The sequence below is a fragment of the Pelobates fuscus genome, chromosome 2, assembly GCF_036172605.1.
Source record: "Pelobates fuscus isolate aPelFus1 chromosome 2, aPelFus1.pri, whole genome shotgun sequence".
NCBI lineage: Eukaryota > Metazoa > Chordata > Amphibia > Anura > Pelobatidae > Pelobates > Pelobates fuscus.
This window is the reverse complement of record NC_086318.1, coordinates 201,025,962-201,049,714: the sequence shown is the minus strand read 5'-3', so window position 1 is coordinate 201,049,714 and position 23,753 is coordinate 201,025,962. Positions and strand designations below refer to the sequence as shown.

The 23,753-nt window shown below is 46.6% G+C and overlaps 1 protein-coding gene across 2 annotated transcripts in view; it reads right to left on the bottom strand.

The window, feature by feature from the left end:
• The window catches only part of STX11 (syntaxin 11), a 48,709-nt gene extending 48,011 nt beyond the window's left edge, over positions 1 to 698 (bottom strand). For both annotated transcript variants that reach the window (XM_063441156.1, XM_063441155.1), the window contains exon 1: positions 567 to 698. The gene's annotated coding sequence lies outside the window, so the exon portion shown is untranslated. The remainder of the gene's footprint in view (positions 1 to 566) is intronic.
• Positions 699 to 23,753: the final 23,055 nt, after the last annotated feature.

Sequence of the window (23,753 nt, the reverse complement as noted above, 5' to 3'; positions counted from 1 at the left end):
TAAAATCATTCAGCATACACTCAAACTGTATTACTATGCCTTATCCATTATAGTGAGTGACGACAGTCACAAAACCAGCTCTATTGGGGACCTCAGCACTGTACAAGGGAGAATACAAGGGGTAATAGTTACATCTAGAAGTTACGTATTGACTTTGGGTGTGTAGTTTATGAACAGATCAAGAAAACTAGGTTCTATTGTGGTCTAGAACGCTAAACATTTAGAGACATTACAACGGTTTCCATGGTGATTGCGCTATGTAGAACACTTGGTCCTAAAGCTGCACCTGTTTTGACTCCATTTTTGTAAGAAATCTTGCAGTATGGAACATGCATAACTTATTAAGGCGTCAGAATTGCTAGTAGTTTGTTTTACATGTCACAGTCATTTTAAAATATAAAAACTTTTTTTGTTTTACAAATTAAAAGAGACAAGACTCCCACCTTGTACACAAAGGGTTAACTCATCACTGTACGTAAAGTAGTTATTCACATACATTCTAATTGGAATGCTGCGGCATGTATCTCAGCTGTGACAACAAAGTGCTTTACTGAGCACCGACTTACCTCGAAAGCTAGATCTGTCCGCCTTGGTTTCTGTCCTCTAATGTCTTCAATCAAAGGTAATGCAATACTCCACAAGCCATGTCCTCCCCATACTCTTAATATATAGCAGTCTAAATAGCACAACACTGGGCTTCCCCTTTCTAAATGAAGCCTTCCTCTTTTCAAGCACAGCAGCTAATGGAGTTCTTATTTCCCAGGCAGATGGGAGGTAGTGTGTACCATGTGAGGAAATAGGAAGTGAAGCTAACACTGTAGCTGCCTGTTAAGACTTTATTAAGTCATTGGTTTCACTCTTAATCTGCTCATCTTGCTCAGGGATACTGTGTGCTTGTGAAGAGATAAGACATTCTGAAGAAAAGGCGCTTTTTTATTATGAGTATTCATGAAACGTTTAACAACTTTCTATTAACCCCTTAAGGACCAAACTTCTGGAATAAAAGGGAATCATGACATGTCACACATGTCATGTGTCCTTAAGGGGTTAAATAAAACATCTTCATCACCAGGAGGTTCTGGTTATCCAAGCTGGAGCTGACCCATTCGTTATTAATGCATTATATAAATAATAATGCTTTAAAATTTCACATAAATTTTTTTTAACAATAATACAGAGTAAAAAAAAAAATCATTGTACAGCGCTATGGAATCTGATGGCGCTATATAAATAATAAAATAATAATCACATGTGGAGTTCTTGCATTTACATGTGGAGTTCTTGCATATAACTAAAATCACTGAGCCAATCATGTTAACCTTAAGTGGAATTCTATGAACCCAAACATTCAACATGCTTCCAGGTGTTTGGGGATCACCCACATTTTACAGAATTAAGATTTTTGCAATCAAACACAATTTCATTGAACCCGGGCGATTGTGATTGACACACAGGGTTATTCACTAAAGTGAGAATTCGAAGTGAATTTCAAATTCAAAATAGCTAAGCTGAAAATATTCACTAAATCAGCTATGCTTCCAGTTCAGCTACTTTAAATTTAAAGGGACACTATAGTCACCCAGACCACTTCAGCTCAATGAAGTGGTCTGGGTGTTAGGTCCCCCAGGTTTTAACCCTTCAGGTGTAAACATAGCAGTTTCAGAGAAACTGCTATGTTTACATAGCAGGGTTAATCCAACCTCTAGTGGCTGTCTTCCTGACAGCCGCTAGAGGCACTTCTGCGACGCTGGATGCGAAAATCGCATCCAGTGTGCAGAACGTCCAAAGGAAAGCATTGAGAAAGGCTTTCCTATGGACTGTTTGAATGCGAGCGCGGCTCTTGACGTGCATGCGCATACCACTCCACTCGGGAGCTGACTTCGGCTGGGGAGGAGAGGTCACCAGCGCCGAAGGAGCCCGGCGCTGGATTAAGGTAAGTAACTGAAGGGGCTTTAAGGATGATATAGTGTCAGGAAAACAAGTTTGTTTTCCTGACCCTATAGTGATCCTTTAAGTTTAAAGGGTCATTCCAGACCCCTTAGCTTGCTGAAAAGTTTGATGTGTGTAGTGTGTACTCTTTATTTCATTTTGCAAAAAGTGCAGATTTTGTGAGAAATTGACACTTTTATAAATTAATCTGGTTACACCCCCTGGCTTTCAAGCAGACAACAGGTAATGCTACTTCCTGGTTGCGTTGGTTCAGTGGAGCTAAACTCAAGAGGCAGCAATTGCACAGAGCAACTGACTTACAAAGACTTGCCATTGAGCTGCATTGGGAAGTCTGTGGCTGGACAGCATTGGACAGCCACAAAAAGTCTGGGCGGGATTTGAAGGGGAGGGATTGCAAAGGCACAACTGCAATTTTTGCAAGCTGTTTTTAGATATACCTCAATGAAAAAATGCATAATTAAATGAATCCAAGTTTTCATTAGGGATATATCTACTAAACAGTGATATTTATTTATTTTGCATTTGGGCATTGGAGTGCCTCTTTAAAATTCACATTGAACTCTAGTAAATAACCCTGAACGTGAATTCAAAGTGAATTTTGAATTTAGGCCGGAGTAGCCGAACTGTAAGCAAAGCTGACTTGAGAGAATTTTTCTAGTTTGCCACTTTTGACCTTAAATGAATTCACTGTGAATTTTCAGTTCAGTAAATAAGCCTTTTAGAGTGTTGGGGGAGGTTGGCCAAACTCACAGTCAATCAATGCTAGAGGAAATTGATATTAACATAGCGGAAGTTTCTATTCAGCCGAGTTGTGGATTGTCCCTCTGATCAAGGAAAACCAGCAGTTCTTCAAACAGTTCTCAAATGGCTTGATATTAAATGGACACTCAGGTCCGGTGCAAGGATTTTTGCCGCCCTAAGCAAAAAAAATATATGTTGCAGACCCATTCGCTCCACAGTGGTGGTCCTGTCCGTTTAATCCTACAAGTTAAAACATTGCCTTACCTTGAAGGGTTAGCCAAACCTCACATTGACAGCCAGTAAAGGTGCCTCCGTTATTATGCCATGTTTAACTGGATGTGCATAGCGCTTGCCACTTATGTGCATCAGGTGTCCAATGCTCCTGTATGAGGAACATTGGACTGGAAAAGTGTTGCCCCATCAGTGACATTGCGTGAGGTAAGGAGGCAAGTACAGAGGGAGTAAAGCAACGTAAGTAAACCCCTCAATTTTTATTAGAAGAATCCTTTTTATGGTGTGTTGGGGAAGGGCTTGAATCTATCTAGGGACAGAGGCACTATGGTAATCGGAATACAGGTTTATATTCCTAACACTATAGTGTTCCTTTAAAAGTATTGATCCCACCCTCCAATATAAATCATCCTTTGTGCCCAAATGTAATCACTGATACGTACACACACACACATACATACATACATTCACACACGGAAATATCAATGATCAATGTACAGCTTTCCAGATTAATAAATAAAACAACTCGTTAGGATTTAGCTTTATTTTAGAAGTGTAAATGTGCAGCTTTGTGGATTAGCTAGCTAGTTAATTGCCATCAAACCACTTTAGATTCCGTTTTTATTAAACTGTGTTAATGGCATCTTCTCACTTCCGTATCTATTTTAGGCACATAAAGCCAAACCCCTTATGTGATTAATTTATGGTCTATTCCAACCCTTCATCCTCCCACCACTTGCAGTTCTGAGCACAGTGTGGGGACTTTATGCTATATACAGTGAATGGAAACTCCCATGAGACAGTATCTTCAGATGAATTGGCTTCTCATCTTGCTGTGAACAGATTTTAATCATTCACTTAAAAGAAGTACAGTGTTCTCAGAATTAATTTCTACGTTCACATTTTCCATGAAAAACAGCATATAATGGTTAATTGTTAAAAATAAGATGCGTATAAACACCAAAACAACTTAGGACATATAGTATGACAAGCATGTTTAAAGAAAGCTGTCACAATGGTTGTATGGAGGACTTGCAAGTGTGTAAATAGAGCTCTTAGTCAACAGGGCTCCTGGGGACAACAAGCCCATCGTGACAACTTATAGAGTTATTCACTAAAGTGAGAGTTCAAAGTAAATTTCAAATGTAAACTGGGAGGGCAGAGTGTTCTTTGTGAGTACTTATAGCACAGCTAATGTGAGTGCACTGACTTGTATAGTGTCAGCAGGCAGTGTGTGCCCATGTTTGTAGAAGTTTTGGAAGGCCAAATGTTGGAAGCTAGACTTTTCCATATGAGTTAGTGAGGAAGCTGAAGCTCAGAAGCTGCAGACCAAGACAAATGTAAAGAAAATTGAGTTATAGAGACTTTTGCACTATACCCATTACAGTAAGCTGTAGTGTATATCGTGCGTGGTGTATTCCTTTAACCCCTTAAGGACACATGACATGTCTGATATGTCATGATTCCCTTTTATTCCAGAAGTTTGGTCCTTACGGGGTTAATCTCTTATCTGCCCATTTTAAAAAAATATATATATATCCACATCATGGGAGGACTGAGCCTACACTTCAGGCTCAAAACATTCTTCCAAAAAGTAAGAGCACATGGTATATTAGAATGCCAGTTCTGCAGCAGTAAGGCAGCAGGCAGAATCATGCAGGGCCACTGCTATCCGAGTTTGTGCATGGAGTGGTAGTCTGTGTTCTCAATGTTCTACAGGCCTGGACTGGTAACAGGTGGACTGCAGCATTTTAGTTAAGTGAAGCTGCATGCAGAGGAAGCTCTTACTTCCAGTTGTCACTGGAGGATGGGAGCGATGCCCAACAGACCCCAACTAAGAAGTAAAACAGTTTGACTGCTTAGACTGGGAGGGTGCCAAAGAACGTCTGTAGTGGTTATGGTCCCTGGAGTGCTCCTTCAACCTAAAATGTACAATTCCTTATTATCCTGGCTAAGAAGAACTAACATAAAAACATTCCAGTAATATACAAATGAACAGAGCTACAGTAAACCACAAGATGGTAAATAAGGGAAAACCATACTCTTTATCAATGCATAACAGTCTGTTGTAAAGGGGGGGAAGGGGTGTGGGGGGGATGGTATGCTGGTGTCTCATTTTGTAAACAGTTCCGAAATTCCAATGCTGATTACCGACGATTATGTAACATATATTTGGACTTGTAGACTGCTTTGCTTGTATATTTTTCATGTACAACATCATTAATCACAGATGAAAAATAAATTAGCACTTGTCACGTGTAAATCAAAAACTTGGAAAACAAATGTTCCTCTATTTAAATTCCATACTTATTAATTACTAAGAAAATTACAACACAACACCAGGAAATGGTTTTACAAAGAACAAACCACACATTATTGTTTGTTATTATGTGTCACGCTGTATTTTCTGTTCAGGAGGCCAATGTTTTCAAATTCAAGCAGGCCTTATTCCCATGACACTACAAAGGTTTTTATCAAACACATGTCTACCATACAGTTCAGAGTACATTTAAAGGGACACTCTGGGCACCAATAAAACTTTAATATATGTGATTGATTTTGGTCTCATTTATAAACTAAACATTTCTCATAGAATAAACTAAATGTGAGGGGGCGGGGCCGGACCGCCATGCGGAGAGGTCGCACATAAGACGAGCTCCTGCAGAAAAACTACCTTAAAGCCTGTTAAAAGCATAAAAAACTACTTATCTGCAGTCTGGAAGCAACGGTCCTGCGGGCAAAGAGAAGCTGGTGCTGAGGCTCATCTGACCACAAACATCCTGACCTCGGAAAGGTCAGCCACATCTGAGGCCTACCCAGGTGGTGAGTGAGGTGGACGGCCGCTGCCTCGCTATCCTGCGGTTTCCTCTCGGAACTCCGATGCCATGCAGTAGAGGCCCCGTTCCCCCCCCCCCCCTTTGGACCGGAGACTGTCCCCGCGACCTGAGAAGCACGGATAGAAGAAAACCCCCTATGCTAAAATGGCGTCTGTGGCGGGCAAAAAATAAATGGCGGTAAAGCTAGAAACCAGCAAGGCACAGCAGGCCAGAACTCTCAGGGAAGCACAGACGGTGAAGAGACAGAGGGATGCCTCAACACCGCTACACCTCCGCTTACAAGCAGGAACCCAAGCTCCTGCGGTGAAGTACAGTCGGTACCTGCTACCTGATCCCTTACCACGTAACACTGCCAACCCTGCCTCCATGTCCGACTCACTGGCGCTCCAGCTATCTCCTGCAGAGGACTGTGCAGCGGCAGGGGACTATACCCGGAGAATGCACTCACCCCCCTCACCACGCTTACTTCTACATATTGTGCAGGACTCACCCCTGTCATGCCGAAGGCTTAGCAGAGCGGGGGTCGGAAAAGCCTGAATCGTCTGGGGGTGTCCCCCCCTGTGGATGATCAGCTGTCAGTGGTGATGGCTCCTGTCCCTCCTGTCATTCATATAAGCTGAGACGCTTCCTTTACACTCCAAGCAAATACCACTCCTGGCATAACTCTTTGTTCTTTTTTCACTGTTTTCTTTTCTCACATTTTTTTTATTTTAATTTAGCCACACATTAAGTCTCTCATGCCACACTATACTAGCATAGGGCTGTTTCTCACAAATGCATACCCAGCAATGAGATTATTCTAACATACTATGAGATTTAAAGCTATATCCAACCTATGTTATCTCTAACCAGACCTGTCGTTAGTATTTAAAATGCATACCTCTCACTTGTGTATATTTGAGCCTAACACTGCTGTCTTGTTTAGCATGGCTTACCAGGAATTAGCTCTCTCATTTTAAAGATTTAAAAGCGGCATTGCCATATACTGATACAAATGCTAGGCACCCAGACCACTTTAGGCACTCTAGGCACCCAGACCACTTTAGCTTAATGAGGTGTTCTGGGTGCCAGGTCCCTCTAGGATTAACCCTTTTTTTATAAACATAGCAGTTTCAGAGAAACTGCTATGTTTATACTGAGGGTTAATCCAGCCTCCAAAGCCTCTAGTGGCTGTCTCATTGACAGCCGCTAGAGGCGCTTGCGTGCTTCTCACTGTGAAAATCACAGTGAGAGCACGCAAGCGTCCATAGGAAAGCATTGTAAATGCTTTCCTATGCGACCGGCTGAATGCGAGCACGGCTCCTGCCGCGCATGCGCATTCAGCCGATGACGTCGCAAGGAAGAAGGAGAGGAGGAGTAGAGCTCCCCGCCCGGCGCTGGAGAAAGAGGTAAGTTTAACCCCTTCCTCCCCCCAGAGCCCGGCGGTAGTGGGGGCACCCTCAGGGCACTCTAGTCAGTGGTGTATCCTGGTTTTGTGCTGCCCTAGGCAGGACAAAACTCAGGCGCCCCCCCCCCCCAGCGCGCCACCCCCACCCAAACTTTACCCCGCCCCGCATTCTAAATACACACACACACATTCACTGACAGATACGCATACACTAGCTAACAGAAACACACACACTAACAGACACACTCACACTCAGTAACAGACAAACACACTCACTAACAGACACACACTCAGTCACTAGCAGACACACACACACACACACACACTCACAGGCAAACACACTAACAGACACACACACACTAACAGACACACACTCACACTAACAGACACACACACTCATACTAACAGACACACACACTCACACTAACAGACACACACACACACACACACTCACACTCACTAACAGACACACACTCACTAACAGACACACACACACTCTCACTCACTAACAGACACACACACACTCTCACTCACTAACAGACACAGGCGAGGGAGCACTTCCTCTGAGCTGTCTGCTCAGCTCCCTCGAGCGCCGCACAGTGAGGCTGGGAGGCGGAGCCGGAATATGACGTCATATTCCGGCTCCCAGCCTCACTGTGCGGCGCGCGAGGGAGCTGAGCAGACAGCTCAGAGGAAGAGCTCCCTCGCCAGCCGCCCACCAGCGCCGCCCGACCGCCCAGCATGTCTGTTAGCCGCGAGGCTAACAAGACATTTGCCTTGGGCATTTGGGGGGCGGCATTTTTTGCCCCCCCCCTGGAAAATGCCGCCCAAGGCAAATGCCTTGTTTGCCTCGCGGCTAATACGCCCCTGACTCTAGTGCCAGGAAAACGAGTATGTTTTCCTGGCACTAGAGTGGTCCTTTAACTTTTAATTAACATGTGACTAAGCTTGAATTAACAGAACTTTCAGTTTAAAACCAAATCTCTTATTGTGACATAACCTTTCCAGCTTTAGAATGATAATATAAAAATGTGCTGTCAAATCGCATGCCATATGAAATCCAATGTTACTAATCAGCTTGCCAATGCTGTTGTGGCATCGCAAGAACAAATGTTAACTGTCTTTACATGCACAAGAAAATTAAAGAATTACAAAAAAAAAAAAGAATAAACTAAATGTGTTGTAGAATTCTGCACATTAAGCCTACCTCTGTAGCCACGCCCACCCATGCCAGAAAGACGGCCAGGAGGTGGAGTAACACCAACAAAGTGGCGCTGGAACGGAGGAAAAGTGATTAGATCTGTATAGTTTACATTGAATACACCCTGTATCTATATGCTGTAATTATTGTTTATCAACAAGCTTTATTAGTGTCTTCAGTTTAAATTACAGCAGGATGGTCAAGATATAACGTAATAGACACGCAGGTCTCATGGAAACACATATAACAGTAACATAAAGCTTAGGATAAACAAGTGACATTGACATGAAGTCCGATATAAAGCTTTTGTCAAGACAAGCATGAAATGTCGTCATGTGGCCTAATTGGCTTGAGTTTCGTCTGCTTTTAAGTTTAAAACGACTTCGTTCAGCACAGACATTTCGGAACGTGTCCTGGACTGTGTATAATAACAAGTAACTTTAAATTTAACAGGTAATCTTAGTATTGGAGACATGCAGTTCCCAGTGAAAATTGTATGGATAACAATTGGGACGCGATGTGCATTAGAAAGGAATGGTGCGAGAGTAAGTTTAACCCGTCAGAGTAGGCACATGTGTGACCAAGGTGTGGCATAGGTATTAGGTAGTCTGATAGTTCGAATGTTATATCAGCCTGTAGGGTATTTCGGGTTCGGTCAATCCGCCTATGGTTCGCTTTTCCAATAAGGCGGTTGTGATAGTCAGGTCATATTTAGTGGTCATTTGCTGTGTGGGGTTGTTCCATGTTCGTGTTTTGTGAAACCGTGGCTGAGGTGTGTGTCTCTAATCTGATGAGTGAATGCAAGTGTGTGAAGCAACCGTTAGTAATCTCGGGTTGTATCGAGCTACTTCTGTTTTTCGATTAAGTCACTGAGCTTTGTCCGAGTACTGAAAGGCATGTTAAGTGAGAGATAGAAGGGGGAGATACAGAGGTGGGGGGGGGGGGGGCAGTAAGATGAGACAGCGGTTTGAAAAGAGGGAGAGGTGGGGTGGGTGGGTGGGGGTTCCACTGCCCGTGCCCATGGCATCGCGTGGATCGTAGCTTGGCTCAATCTCCATTCGGATGTGGGTGCGGGGTTCCTCGGGTCCGCAGACGAACGTTCCTGTCTGAGCTTTGGTCTGCCACATAAAGCAGCCACGGGCGCCATCTCTCCATATTCTTATCCTCGAGACCCAGAAGGGTGGCCTGTATTGATTCTGCTCTATATATCTCTTCTACTCGTTCCGTCCATTGCGTTATTGTAGGAATATTCGTCTGTTTCCAGTATAGTGGAATCAGCGCTTTGGCCGCGTTTAGTAGGTGTCTACGAATGCTTCTCCTGTATGCCCCTATGGGGTCTGGTGTGGAATGTAGGAGGGCCGCCTCCGCGGTTAGGATTTCATCCGTTCCCAAGATTTCCCTTATTTTCCGTTGTACTTCTTCCCAAAATGGTTTAATGAGTGGGCAGTCCCACCATATGTGTAGCGGCGAGCCTCGGTCATCCTCGCATCTCCAGCATGTGTCCGGTATAGTTGGGAATATCCTGTGTAGGCTATCAGGCGTTCTGTACCAAAATGAGAGAAGTTTATAGTTGGTTTCTTGATATTGGGAACTTGACGAACATTTATGGTGCAGTATGAGGATCTTATCCCATTGTGCCGTGGTGAAGGATGTATCAAGCATGCGTTCCCAGCGTCTGCGGAACTGGTCATTGTTGGTGAGGTGTCCCACTAGCATGTGTTGGTACAACAGTGAAATCGACTTATCTAGGGTGGATTTGGTGTCGCAGAGTGTTTCGAACCATGTTAAGTCCCGATGTAGCGTTTCCTTGCCCGGGAGCGTCTGATAGTACGATCTGAGCTGCATGTAACGGAAGGTTTGGAGGCTGGTGGGCTGGTTGCCCTCTAATAGTTCCCTCAGGGGGATTATGCCTGCGTTGTTCAGTACTCTGTGTATGGGGAATGATTCTCCCTCTCCCAGGAAGGACAGAGCCGTCGTCGGCAGACCCCCTCCTATCAGAGGATTATGTTGGATCTGAGTCATCGGGCTCGGCGTTGGAGACACATGCGGTGCTCTCCTGATGGTATCCCACGTTTTCAGTGTCTGTGCTACAGTGGAGGTCGGTTCCAGAGTCGCTCTTGGCAGCCTCCTTGAGTTCCAGATGGATGTCAGGAAGGAGGGGCCTATGTGGGCCTTGTCTAGGTCGACCCATTGTTTGTGTGCCGGTTGGGAATGCCACTCCAGTACACGTTGGAGGACTGTCGCGTGATGGTATTTGCGGAGGTCAGGGAGCGCCAGCCCCCCCCGCGTTCGGGGCAAGCATAAGGTCTCATGTCGGAGCCGTGCCTGTTTCCCGTTCCAAACGAACTTCCCCATCGCAGATCGGAGTGATGTAAAATACGCTGTCGGTAGGGCTTGCGGGATTGTCTGGTATAGGTATAGTAGCCTCGGTAAAATATTCATCTTTAGTATTGCAATCCGCCCGAACCATGATATGTGGGGGTATGCCCATGCCTTCAGATCCTTTTGTATTCGTTGCATCAGCGGTACATAATTCGTCCGGTACATGTCGCCTAAGTCTCTGGTCAGTGTTATGCCTAGGTATCGCATGCGGTTTGTGCACCATCGGAATGGGAACTGTTGTTTCAGCGCGCTTACCTGGGTAGGCGGTGTGTTAATGTTGAGTACTTCGCATTTGTTCATGTTCAGTTTGAATCCTGAGACCTCCCCGTAGGCTGTGAGCATGGCAACTAGGCGGGGCATCGTCGCTTCCGGTTCTGTGATAAAAAATAGGAGGTCATCTGCGTATGCAGCTACCTTGTGTGCTGTAACGCCGTTTTTGAAGCCCGGGACGTCGTCTGAGTTGCGCACTGCCTCTAGGAACGGTTCAAGAGCTAGGGCGAAGAGCATGGGAGAGAGTGGGCATCCCTGTCTCGTCCCGTTATGAATCTGGAAGGATTCGGTGAGTGCCCCGTTCACTTTCACCTTCGCGTTGGGGCAGCGGTATAGCGCATCGATCCACTTCAGCATGTTTTCACCAAAGCCCATTTCTCGAAGTGTGGTCATAAGGAACGTCCAGTCGACCCGGTCAAACGCCTTCTCCGCATCCGTGGACAATAGTAGGAGTTTGTCGTTCGACCTTGTCGCCAGGTGGTGGATGGACTGTACTCTAAGGGTGCTGTCCCTTGCTTCCCTTCCTGGGATGAACCCCGTCTGGTCTGCGTGGACCAGTGTTGGGAGTATACCCCCAATCCTGGTGGACAGGATTTTGGTAAAAAGCTTCACATCTACATTCAACAGTGAGATTGGTCTGTAGCTGCTGCATTGTTCGGGGTCCTTCCCCGGTTTCGGGAGGACTGTTATAGTCGCTGCCAGGGACTCGTGATGAAACTGGGCACCGTTTATCAGGGCGTTGAACGCGTTGGTGAGGTTCGGGAGCAATATGGATCGGAATTTCTTATAGTAGTCTAAAGTGAAGCCATCTGGGCCTGGTGCACGGCCCGTCTTGGCAGCCTTAATCGCTCCCGCCACTTCTGCTCCTGTGATCGGTGCGTCTAACATCTCTGCCTCCCCTTGCTGCAGCCGTGTCCCCACGTGCGACGCGATGTAGTCCTTTATTTTGTCTAATCTGTGTGTTATTGCATCCGGGAGTGTCGGTCCAGGGGTGTTGTACAGCGAGGCGTAGAATGAGCGAAATTCGGAGGCTATTTTATCCGGGAATTGTGTGGTTGTGCCGTCTGGTAGTCGTAGTTTATGGACCTGGGTCACGCACTGGGGTCCCTTTAGCATTTTGGCCAGCAGCCTCCCCCCCTTGTTGGCGTGTTGGTAAAAGAAGGCCTTCGAGCGTTGTAAGGAACCGTAATAACGATTAGTTATGTGGGTATGCAGTGATCTTCGGGCTTCCAGGAGTTCCTTATATGTCTCTTCAAGGTGGGAGCGTTTGTGTTGTAGTTCGAGGGCATTTATGCGTGTAAGTAATTCCGTCACATGTGCTCGAGATTCCCTTTTCTTTTTGGAGGCCAAGTGCATCAACGTGCCTCTGAGTACACTTTTGTGAGCTTCCCATATAGTCGTCGCGGGCAGTTCGTCTGTGGCGTTTAATGTAAAATAGGATGTAAGTTCCTCAGCGATCTGTTCCTTCACCGCAGGGTCTAAAAGCAGAGAGTCCTGCAGCCTCCACGCCCATGTGGACGGGCGCACTCTGGGGGAGTCCAATTGGAGGGTCACAGGTCCATGATCCGACCAGCTTGCTGAATCAATGTCTACTTTTTGGATGGCGTCGAGGTGTTCCTGCTGGAGAAAGATATAGTCAATCCTCGCGTAGCGCTTATGTATCACGGAGTAGTGGGTATATTCCCTGTCTGCTGGGTGCATTGCGCGCCAGCAGTCCACCAGTCTGAGGTTCTTAAGTGATGTCTGTATACTACGGAGGGCTCCTTGGGAGATGCAGCTGTGACCCGTGGATGAGTCCAGTAGGGGGATGAGTGGTACATTGAAGTCTCCGCCAGCTATCAATATGCCCTCCGTGAACGAGGAGAGTTTGGAGATGGTTCTACGTATGAAGTGCGACTGGTTGGTATTCGGTACATAGAGTGTCGCAAATGTGTATCTACGATCCTGGATATCGCCCTTAAGGAATAAGTACCTGCCGTTAGGATCGGCCATTCGTTCAGTTTCCCTGAACTGCAGTTTAGCGTGGATGAGGACCGCCACGCCTGCCCTACGAGCAGTCGGGTGATAGCTATGGGCCGTGTTGGGATAGTGTTTGCTTTTCAGCTGTGGAGCATGTCCTTCTCTGAAGTGCGTTTCCTGTAGGAAAGCGACCGAAATATGTCTAGAGGCTAGTTCTCGAAGTAATTGCGATCTGCGCTCTGGTATATTTAGGCCTCTGCAGTTCATGGTCGTAACTCGTAGAGGATCAGGAATCTAAGCCATGCGTGTCGTGCGCGAGTAGCGAGTTGTGGTCTTCTATTGCTTGTGCGCCTTTCCAGGCAAAGCCTGCTGCCGAGTAGTACCCCGTGCGAGTTCCGTGGGCACTGTGGCAATGGTGGGGGGGGGGGGGGGAGGTAGGTGCGGGTTGGCTGGATAAGAATCACAGGAAGGATAGAGTAGGGAATAGAGATGTGATAAAGTCGGAGTGTGAAGAGATTCCTGACTGCACGAACGTGCAGGCGGGGGGGGGGGGGGGCGGGGGGTAAGAAAGTGGAGATGAGTTATTCGTCCCTATGAAGAGACGGTTACGGCACCAAAAGATAGGTGTCGAAATTCCCTCCTAGGAGGGTTGGTTCGCGTGACCACGGCAGCAGTTGGCAGTCGGGCCTGTCGGGGGATGTCCAACGGCCGCCAACTACCAACTCCCCGTGGATTGAGTTTGTTCACGCGAACTTGTCGGGGGTTAGTGGTTGTGTCCTTATTTGTAAATACCCAATCAGGGTGTGTTGTCTAGATATCGTTTTAAAGTCAGGAGTCCGAGATTACCTAACAGGTGTGCCACCACCATGTGAATGTGTGGATGTTTAATGCCCATGTAAGTGTAGTCAGTGGGCCCTATCTAGGGTCGTCAGAGATTATCATTATCGCCATTATTCGTTGTAAGTCTGGGGGGTAACGTGTGGGGGCGGAGAGTGGTATGTCAGTCCGTGAAGTCCCCCAGTATGTCTCCCCTCCCGGGTTAACATGGGGCGGGGGGCCGCGGAATAAAGTTGGGGCTCGTTTACACCCTCTGGGGGTTGAGTGGTGATTGTCGGGAGGGTTGGGTAGCTTAGTGCGTCTAATCAAACTAGTGGTCAGGGGCGTCATATGCATGTTCGGTCAGGGGTTAGCGGCCAAGGCTAACAGCTGTTTCGGGTGGAGTTTAGGTCTAGGTTCAGGAGCAAGGGCAGGGCGAGATCCCGGTGTGCCGCGGATGTCATGTCGTCCAGAGGGTATTGGGCAGAGTCAGGGGGGGAGGTGGGTGTATTACCATTCATCGCAATAGAGGAGCTGACGTGTCTGGTGTCTTGGCAACCTGTACAAAAAGCATATCATATACCGTATAACATTTCCTCCCCACATGGACAGCACAACATAACATACACAAAATGAGAGGAGCATGGATCCTCTCCTACATTCCCCATGTCCCCTATTCTACGCATGTGCCTCCCCCTTATCCCATCACTGTGTAACTTTTTTAACTTTAGCTTTTTTTTTTTTTTTTTTTTTTTTTTTTAATTAAATTAATTATATATATATTTTTTTATTTTTTTATTATCAATTTTTTTTTTTTTTTTTTTTTTAAGTATGCGTAGAACCCCCTCCGGGCTCGTTGGGTTTGGGGCAGGATCGCTGACGTTAACCCCCGGCTACCCCCCTTATGTCTATGGTCCTACTATATCAAGCGTTTAGTGGAGGGGTCCCAGGCCCTATCCTCTCCCAACGTCCCTTTTAAGAGTTGTCAATCTATAAACAAGAGTTGTCAATCTAAGAACTTGGTTTCTTGTAGCCCTCTCGACTCATGGCAACCCCCATGTACATTTATTCTATCTTGAGCGTCCCGCCCTCCCATCTGTACCCCCCCCAGTCACAAAACGTATTGTTCATAAAATGTTCACCTTCCCCCCCCAAACCTGGTGGCAGGAGTCCTCCTACTCGTGGGATCTCCGTCAGCAAGGCTGTGTACCGGTTTCCTGCGCTGTCCCAGGGGAGGAGTGGCTGTAGGGTAAATCAGACGGACCGGCCCAAGGATAATCAGCCCTAGTGGGCTTCCCATGTAGCTATCACAAGCTTTCCCCCCTCCCAATAGTAGTCCTGAGTCGGTGCCCCCCCCTTGGGCCGTAAGCCGTGAGCAGGTGATACAGTGCGGGATTGGATGTGGACAGGTAGGCTATGCAAATCAGGGGCCATCGGATCTGTTCCCCGTAGTCAACAAGGTATTACATCCCTCCCAATCCCCACCCCAGAGCATGAAGGGCACAAGGTGCGTGGTCCCCCCAAAAACTCCGGTGTGCTGGACGCCTTGGACCTGGAAGCGGTAAAAAGTGGGAAAACGCCGTGGGCAACTATTCGTGTTTCAGACCACCGACAGTCGAGCTGTGTCATAGTGTCGGGGTCGATGTCATCGGGGGACGACTATTCCTCCGGGTTAGCTGGGTGTGGGGGCGCCTCGTGCATCCGGTTCTCTCTAGGGCCCCTCCGTGCATATCGTGGTTGTCTTTGGGGCCTGGGTTCCCGGTCCAGCGGCTCCAGTATCCAGTCTGGTACCGCTATGGGCGGGAGGTCTAGCCTTTGGAGGAAGCGCGGTATTTCGTCTGGCCAGCGTGCGGTGACCCATTCATTTTGGTGTCTCACTTGGATGCTAAACGGGAAGCCCCATTTGTATGGGATATTGCGTTCCCTCAGCGCTGTGGTGACTGGTCTGAGAGCGCGTCTCGCTTCTAATGTGGCAGGGGAGAGGTCATGGTATAGGGAGACTTCTGCCTCCTGATAACGCCAAGAGGGTCTGGTCCTGGCCCGCTGCATGATGCGTTCTTTAAGGGGAAATGAGTGCAAACAGCAGATAATGTCTCTGGGGTCCCCATCTCTTATTCTAGGTCTTAGGGCCCTGTGTGCCCGCTCAAAACGTATGTCTGGTGGCGCTGATGTCCCCAGGATTTGGAGGAAGAGTGCAGTAAGCAGCTCCTCCACGTTCTCCACCCCCTCACTCTCCGGTACCCCTCTTACCCGGATATTTGAGCGGCGGCTCCGGTTATCCAGGTCTTCCACTTGTCTGCGCAGTGTTAGTAGCATGTTACCCTGTCTTGTCAGGGCTGTGTCTGCTGCTGAAGATTGGTGCTGTGCTGCTTGGGCCTGTGCCTCTAAGGCCTGGATGCGGCCTCCTTGCTCCTCCAGGTCTGTGCGCAGTGCTGTGACCGCGGATGTGAGGGAAGCTGTGAGGGTGGCTGTCTGGGACTGCATGTCAGCCTTTGTCACCATGTTAGCTGCCAGTCTCTTGAGTTCAGCTCCGATATCAGCCAGTGTGAGCTGCTCAGATTCCGAGCTGGGTGAAGCTGGGGAAACGGGCGCCATCTTGGAGCCATGTGCCTCGCGGCTTGGTCCCTGCGGGGTTTGGAGGAACCCGTCCATCGGTCCCACAGACGGCGTCGGCGGTGCTGCCCTGGGGGTCTGCTGGCTCTCCGGCTTCTTTGTGCGGCCCATTGAGGTATGCTGTCGGGCTTAAGTGTGGCTTATGGTAGCTAGGTGGCGAGGAGCTCGGGACTCACACGTCCATGCCGGTCGGACTGCAGGCCACCGTATCTATATGATATACAGTGTATTCGGGAGTGATTTCAGGTAAGTTGTTTTTCTCATAACAGGTTCACATTAGGGCACGGTGGGAATAAAGTCATTTAAAAAGAACATAAGCTCTGGACTAAGCTGACCCAGCAGTTTTAGTACATATTTACTCTCCAATATTGGATGGATTCGCAAGGCCAAGAAAAGTTTTGGTGTTCACACAAACCATGCAGAAGGATCAGGCTACTATCAGCGTAGTGGTTAGAGTACACAGTTTATATATTTTTTGTACTAATTTGAAAGATTGCAGTTTATCAAAATCATTAGATGCTTTGACTAAAATGTCAACATGCAGTGTGGTTTTGATGTCGTAATACGAAGTGGCCACATGTTAATTGTGTTACTGTAATTACAAAACCATTTAGCTGGAACAAGGGGGTGGAGTGCTGTGGTGGGGCTAGCACAGATAATAAGGAGTAAAAAAATCAACAGATGACAATTATTTAAAGCTATGTGAAATACCACACTTTAGCAGCAACATAAAATGTAACCATGGTATTTCAGGGATCTGGCAAGCAAACGTTGAATACTTGTACGCACAGATACAGATAGTGAACCTAATGCACAAATACAAAGCTCTTAGAACACCCAGATGGATTAAGAGAATGTTAGGCCTGGTGCTGACAATTATGGGCTTAAAGGAGCACTGAAATCCCAACTCAGTCAAGAGATATACTGAGAAAAAGTAGGGAATACATTGTCTCTGTATTTCGCCTCCGATGAGCTACAGAGTCAATCCCAAAAGCCGTCACTAGCAATGGCTGCAGGGAATTGGCTTGGCCTATGGAGGATCCTGCGGTCTCACGCGTTTTATACCATTTTAAAGGGAGACTTAAAACACATTTGTATTCCTGACACTATAGCTTTCCTTTAATGCACTCTGTACAAGATTATAGAGTAAGAGCATGTGAAGAATAGTAAAAAAAAAAAATAAAGGTAGTCACCAATTCACTATATTTACAACGAAGCAACAATATCCTCTTGGATTAGCAAAGTATTCCCATATATCTCTAGCCATTCACAATGCAGCAGCAAGCTAAATACCAGCAAGATATGAAATGCTCTGGTATGTATAGAAGACATTATTGCATGTTTAATTGCATAAACACAGTAGGGATATTTTGACTGTTTGTTTCATACAATAATATTTGTAACGTAGCTTAGTACTCAGCCTGGGTATCCGCCAGCCTTTCCCCCTAGAGTGCCTAGACCAATTAAAGCAGCTCACTAAAACAACAGCTGAGACTTGACGAATGGTTAATCAGAGTAGACTATATTGAAATAATTCACACATATTTATATACAAACTGGCATTTTCAACCGGTAGGGGGTCGTTCATGCAATACAATGTAATACAATACAATCCCCTCCCTGGCTCCACTCCTGGACTGATAATAAATAATCAGATCAGTACAGTCTAATGACATTTCCCATCTGCTGTGTCGTCCCATACAGAGGTGCCAGGGAATCTGAGCCCCAACGCTTCCTTTACCAATGCAGTATCCTCACACCTCTTACACCCTGGTTAGCTCGCTAACTCAGCTATCCACTGTCCAAAGAGTACCGGGATCGGAGGTACCCAGTCCAAGGGACAGCGTGTTTAAAGTTCCCTGGGTTGTGGTTATTCTCTGATCTAGCACAGAGCTCCAGGCAGTTTTGTTGCTGCTCCCGGTCAGGTTTTAAGGCATTCCAAGAGCCACCAGGAAGTTAGTGCCTCCAACTCCAGGGTACCCTCTGATGCCTCCTCACCTCCCCAGCATCCTCGCCGAAGAGAGCTGTGATTGGTGGCCGATGATTGCACCAATCGACAACTGATCAAAGATTGACTGTATCGCTGCACAGTTTCGATACGGTGAATAGTTCCATACAGCTTCAGGGTATCTCCCACTCAGGCACTCTGTGTGGCAGTGAGGTCCTGGCAGTCCCCAACATTCATCAAACTCAAGCTGGGGTAGAAAAAGCACCCATGCCCCTTATACTCCCACCCCACTGTGATAATGTTCATTTTGGCAGATTTAGAGTATTCTGGGACAGGTTCCAAAGTCTGTGAAGAGGAGGTGGGCTTCTAAGCCCCTCCCATAAATCCCTGGAACAGAGGCATTCGTTACAATATGGGGGAAAAAAGGATTTTCAAAGTATATCTCTTGTCTCTTATGGAAGCTCCTTAGTTTTGGTTCTTTGTTTCTTACTTAAAGCATTCTATTTTCTTTATCCATCTTGTATTACTTGCAGCTACACCCATGCCAGAAATAACAGTTTTGTTACATTTACAATGTTTCCAGCTGATCTAGTTCCATTGGACAAAGAGTTTTTTTTTTGTGACAAATATGTTACTTTTGTTCATATGTCTAGAGCTCTGTAAACAAATTGTTTCTAGTAATATGTTGTAGCATTTAAATTAAAGGGCCTCTAAAGTCACCTAGACCACTTCATCTTAATGGTAGACAAAAAAACTGGACTGTCCAGTGACCATAGGAGTAATAAAAATGAACTTTTAATAAATTAATAAGAGCTGAAAAGATATCAAGCTCTAAACGGACATAACATAGAAGAAAGAAAGAAAATCAATTAAGGTATAAGTCCCTACTGGGTTAATAAGTCTCACGAACTGCAAGTGCAGACTGGCACGAAATAGTCAAGCTGGAGGATGATATAGGGTCACAATTTAGCTGTAACACGAAATCAAACAGAGTATCTAAATTTAACAGGAGAGACATACAGAGTGCTGGCGGAAACTCGGGCAGGGAAGCTCCCTGTAGAGAGTCGATATAATCATAACAGGTAACAGCCAGTACAACTGGAGAAAAGATGGTAGTAGGGACAGAAAAGGAAAAAAATATATACAGATATAGATAGTAGTGCAGGATAGCGAGAGATATAAATAGATAAATATTCTGTCTAAATCTCAAAGGGTATTGAGATATTCTGATAAATATCTAGTCTGGACCAAATACAGATTTTTATGTATTTTGGGCAGACAGTAAAATGTTGCTATAGTCGGATTCTTACGTGGTAGTAGGTACTTATATTCTTGGGGGGTAATACTCTGTAATGATTCAGCTTCTGTTAGTATGATGTCCAATTCCTTGACAAAATCGGTCGTCGGATCACTTGGTAAGGGTTGGTAACATTCCTTATCATTCAAATGTATCATACACATTTCGATGTATTTATCACGATTAAGGAGAACAATATTACCCCCTTTATCAGCCGGTTTAATGATGGTATTGGTAGATTGTTTGCGTCGGGGCTTTGCTTCGTGTAGCTTTATTTGACAAACGGTGTTATCTTACTGAGCCAGATCAAGTTAGCTGAGCTTTAGAAATCTTTGCAGTATTTACTAGCAGTTCTTCAGACTCTCACTGATTGTAGATCCGTTACTCAGCATTTGTTAGTACCATACCAGCGGTATTATATTGGAAATATAATTTTATATGGAAATACTTTTAAATCTACCTAAGGATGCTTAATTTAAATAAGATTGTTAAATATGCTAATTGTCTTTTCCAACTTTTTCTTCCAATATAATAGGTTCAATTTATGTTTTTAACCAGTTTCCTTTGATGTATATGTCTTTTTTTATGTCTTTATATTATATTTTATTAAATAAACCCTCTCAGAAAGAAAGGGAATACAGGATGTATGTAGAGACTTTTTAAATGCATTTGGTGCCCTCTTTTGAACTCTTGAAAGGCCATTTTTAAATCGGGCAGTCCGGACGGCAGTTAGCTCCGCCCCTATATGAACCTCATGACACCGATACGGAGAGAACGTCATGACGTCATTTACAATGGACGCTACGCCATGACGTCATTTTCAATGGACGATACGCCCGACGTGACCGGAAACCGGAACAAGGAAGTGGGATACATCGAAAAGGCGCCAAAGGACGCCATTTAAACGGACGAAAAGGAAGATGAAAAATTACTCTTGAAAAAGGCGAATTGCCGAAACGCGTTGAGTTGTTTTATGTCCAGAGGACTTTATTTATGAAAGTAGTAACTTTTATTTTATTCATTTTATTTGTATCTTGGTACCCAGAGTGTGTCCAATAAAGCTTTTGTTTACAACACTTTTTGCATCCTGAGTTATTGGAACGAAAGAGATCTAAGGACCAAGATCCAATTTGAAGCACCAATATCCAGATACTGATGATATATGCTGTTAGTCTGAGCCAGCTTGCATAAGTGGCTCAAGACCATGTGAGTTGAACCAGTTACAGACTATACACTAATTTATCTGTTACGTTATTACCCTATATGCACTTTATTCTTGCTTTCAGATTTTCGAGGAGCCTTTTAAGTATCTTCCAGCTCACCAATCCAGGGCAATACTACATTAGCACCGGCTCATAGCGCAAGTTTCGTGGGTGGGAGAGATCAAAGATCTCCCTCCCTGGCCAACACTCTATAATGCCAGATGCCCAGAACCCTGCTTTGAACTGTTCCTGGAAATATATGACAGCATTGCCATATGTAAACATGACAAGTAACTGTTACGGGTGCCCCAGGCTAGCTGAGGGTTGGACCGTAGATGGATGCTCCTAGCGCTTACCAAGGACCATCAGCACCGTACCAGACACTATAAGCACTGCAGACCCCACGAACTACCGCAGCTTGGTTGGGGTCTTGCCGTCTCCTACCCACCCTGGACCTACGACGAGGCTGCGAGTTGAGGGTCAAGTAGAACGGAAGGTTTAATTGTACAGCTGCTTCTTTTATACAGTATTTCCCCGCAAGGTTACCGCCCACGTGGACCTTGTGGGGCACAAGACATGAAATGCACAATCCAATAAAAACATTGTACACAAATTTTACATTTGAACACTCCCAGTTACTGTACACAAACTCTCCCCTCTGCCCAGTGGTGTACACACGACCCACAGGGCCCCGGTGCGAAAATTGATCCGTGGGCCCCCCTAACCCTGCGCACTTACTCTGCGCGGGCCGGGGCCGCAACACATGGCGGCAGGCACCTGGTCGCAGGGGTCGCTGGGCTGCGACCCATGCGACCATGGTATGTACGACAGTGCATGCAGACACACATACACTTAAAGGACCACTACAGACACCCAGATCACATCAGCTCAATGAAGTGGTCTGGGTACCAGGTCCCTCTAGGTTTAACCCTGCAGCTGAAAACATAGCAGTTTCACTGAGGGTTAATCCAGCCTCTAGTGGCTGTCTCATTGACAGCCGCTAGAGGCGCTTTCCCCAATTCTGGACGTCCATAGGAAAGCATTAAATAATGCTTTCCTATGGGCGGTTTGAATGCGCGCGCTGGTCTTGCCTCGCATGCCCGTTTCGGAGCTGACAAGCAGATCGGGGCGGAGGGATCCCCAGCGCCAAGGGAGTCCGGCGCTGGAGAAAGGTAAGTGCTGAAGGGGCTTTAAACACACACACACTAGCTGACAGACACACACATTTACTGACAGAGGCACACTCAGTGACAGACAGACACACATACACACTCACTTACAAAACATACACTCTCACTGACAAACACACACTCACTGACACACACACACTCACTGACACACAAACTAACACACACACTGACACTCACTAGCAGATACACACTCAATAACAGACACACACAAACTAACACACAGTAACACACACACACACACACAAACTAACACACTCACTGACACTCACTAGCAGACACACACACAGTAACACACACACTGACACAAAAACTAACACACACACTCTAATACTAACACACATACACATACACATGTTTTTTTTTTTTTTTTTTAAATCTGATCCCCCAGCCTCCTTACCTTTGGGAGTGTTGAGGGGATTCCCTGGGGTCCAGTGGGGCTGCCCGGCGACCGGTCCTGCGGGCGCGCTGTATCAGTATGCAGCACGCGAGGGAGCTGGGCAGAGAGCGCTCAGCCAGGGAGAGTGCTCCCTCGCGAGCCGGCCAGCCCGCCCGCCTGGTGACACCAGGGCCAGCCTCAGGGGGGCCTTGAGGTGGCCAGCTCCTGGGCCCCCCAGGAGAAGAGGCTGGCCACACTGGCATACATACTGGTGGGCCGGGCCCAGTCGCAGCCACGACCCCTGCGACCCCGGTATGTATGCCACTGCCTCTGCCTGTGATACAATTAACAAAGACAATGGACTAACTCAATTAACTTTAGCAGAAAAACACATCTCCCCGATCTGAGTGAACAACATATCCAAAAATCACCCAGATCAGTGCAGGGGTTCAGGAATTTTCCTGGTCCCATGCCCAAAACAGTTCCATACACTCGACGGCAAAACACTGCAATTTAAGATGGACGCTGCCACATGTTCCAGTTAAAAGTCCAAGGGGCAGAAACAGTACTTTTGAATATGAGTTATCACAGGGCCCATAGTCCCAGGGTAGGAGGCTGGCAAGCAGGCCCCTCCAAAAACTAATGGCAAATTCCCTTAAAAAAAGGGGAGTTTGTCACACATCTTCCCTTTTTGGGGGAGTCTAACCAGGTACCTGACCTTCTGTCGGTCAGTGCCCGAGTTAGTCGAGCAACCTACCCACAATAAACAATTACTGCACCTGGTGATTCCTGGTGCCCGGCTATGTCCGATATGTCCCAGGTTGATCTCCCTGGTGCGACTAGGCAAGAAGCTGTGGGTACTTGGTGGGCCAGGGATAAACTGCGCTCTGCCCAGATGCATAGACCTGTTTAGTGGCGGCGCTCTGCCCTGCAGCCAGCGTTACAGCTGTGTAAGGGGGTGGGTAGTCAGTTCCTGGATCACGGACCAGGGGAGGACAGAGGCTAACTGCGCTCTGCCTGGTTGCCAGCGCTTCTGCTGGGGTAATGGGTGCACAATCTTGTCTTGTAACCAGGGGGTAGGTAGGGCAGAGGCCAGCGGCGCTCTGCCCTGATGCCAGCTCTTCTTCTGGGGTAACCTGCAAGAAGTCAGGCTCTGGACAAGGGGAAAGTGGAGGTCAGAGGCCAACTGCGCTCTGCCCGGCTGCCAACTCTTCTGCTGAGAGGAGGCCAGTGGGGCTTAACATCTCCTCTGCTAACCCCCGGTACTAAGTTAGTAGTTAGTTGGGGAGGGGAGAGATCGCTTACCTCCTCCTCCTGGTACTCCTGCTGCCGCTGGGGAGAGAGACCAGTTGT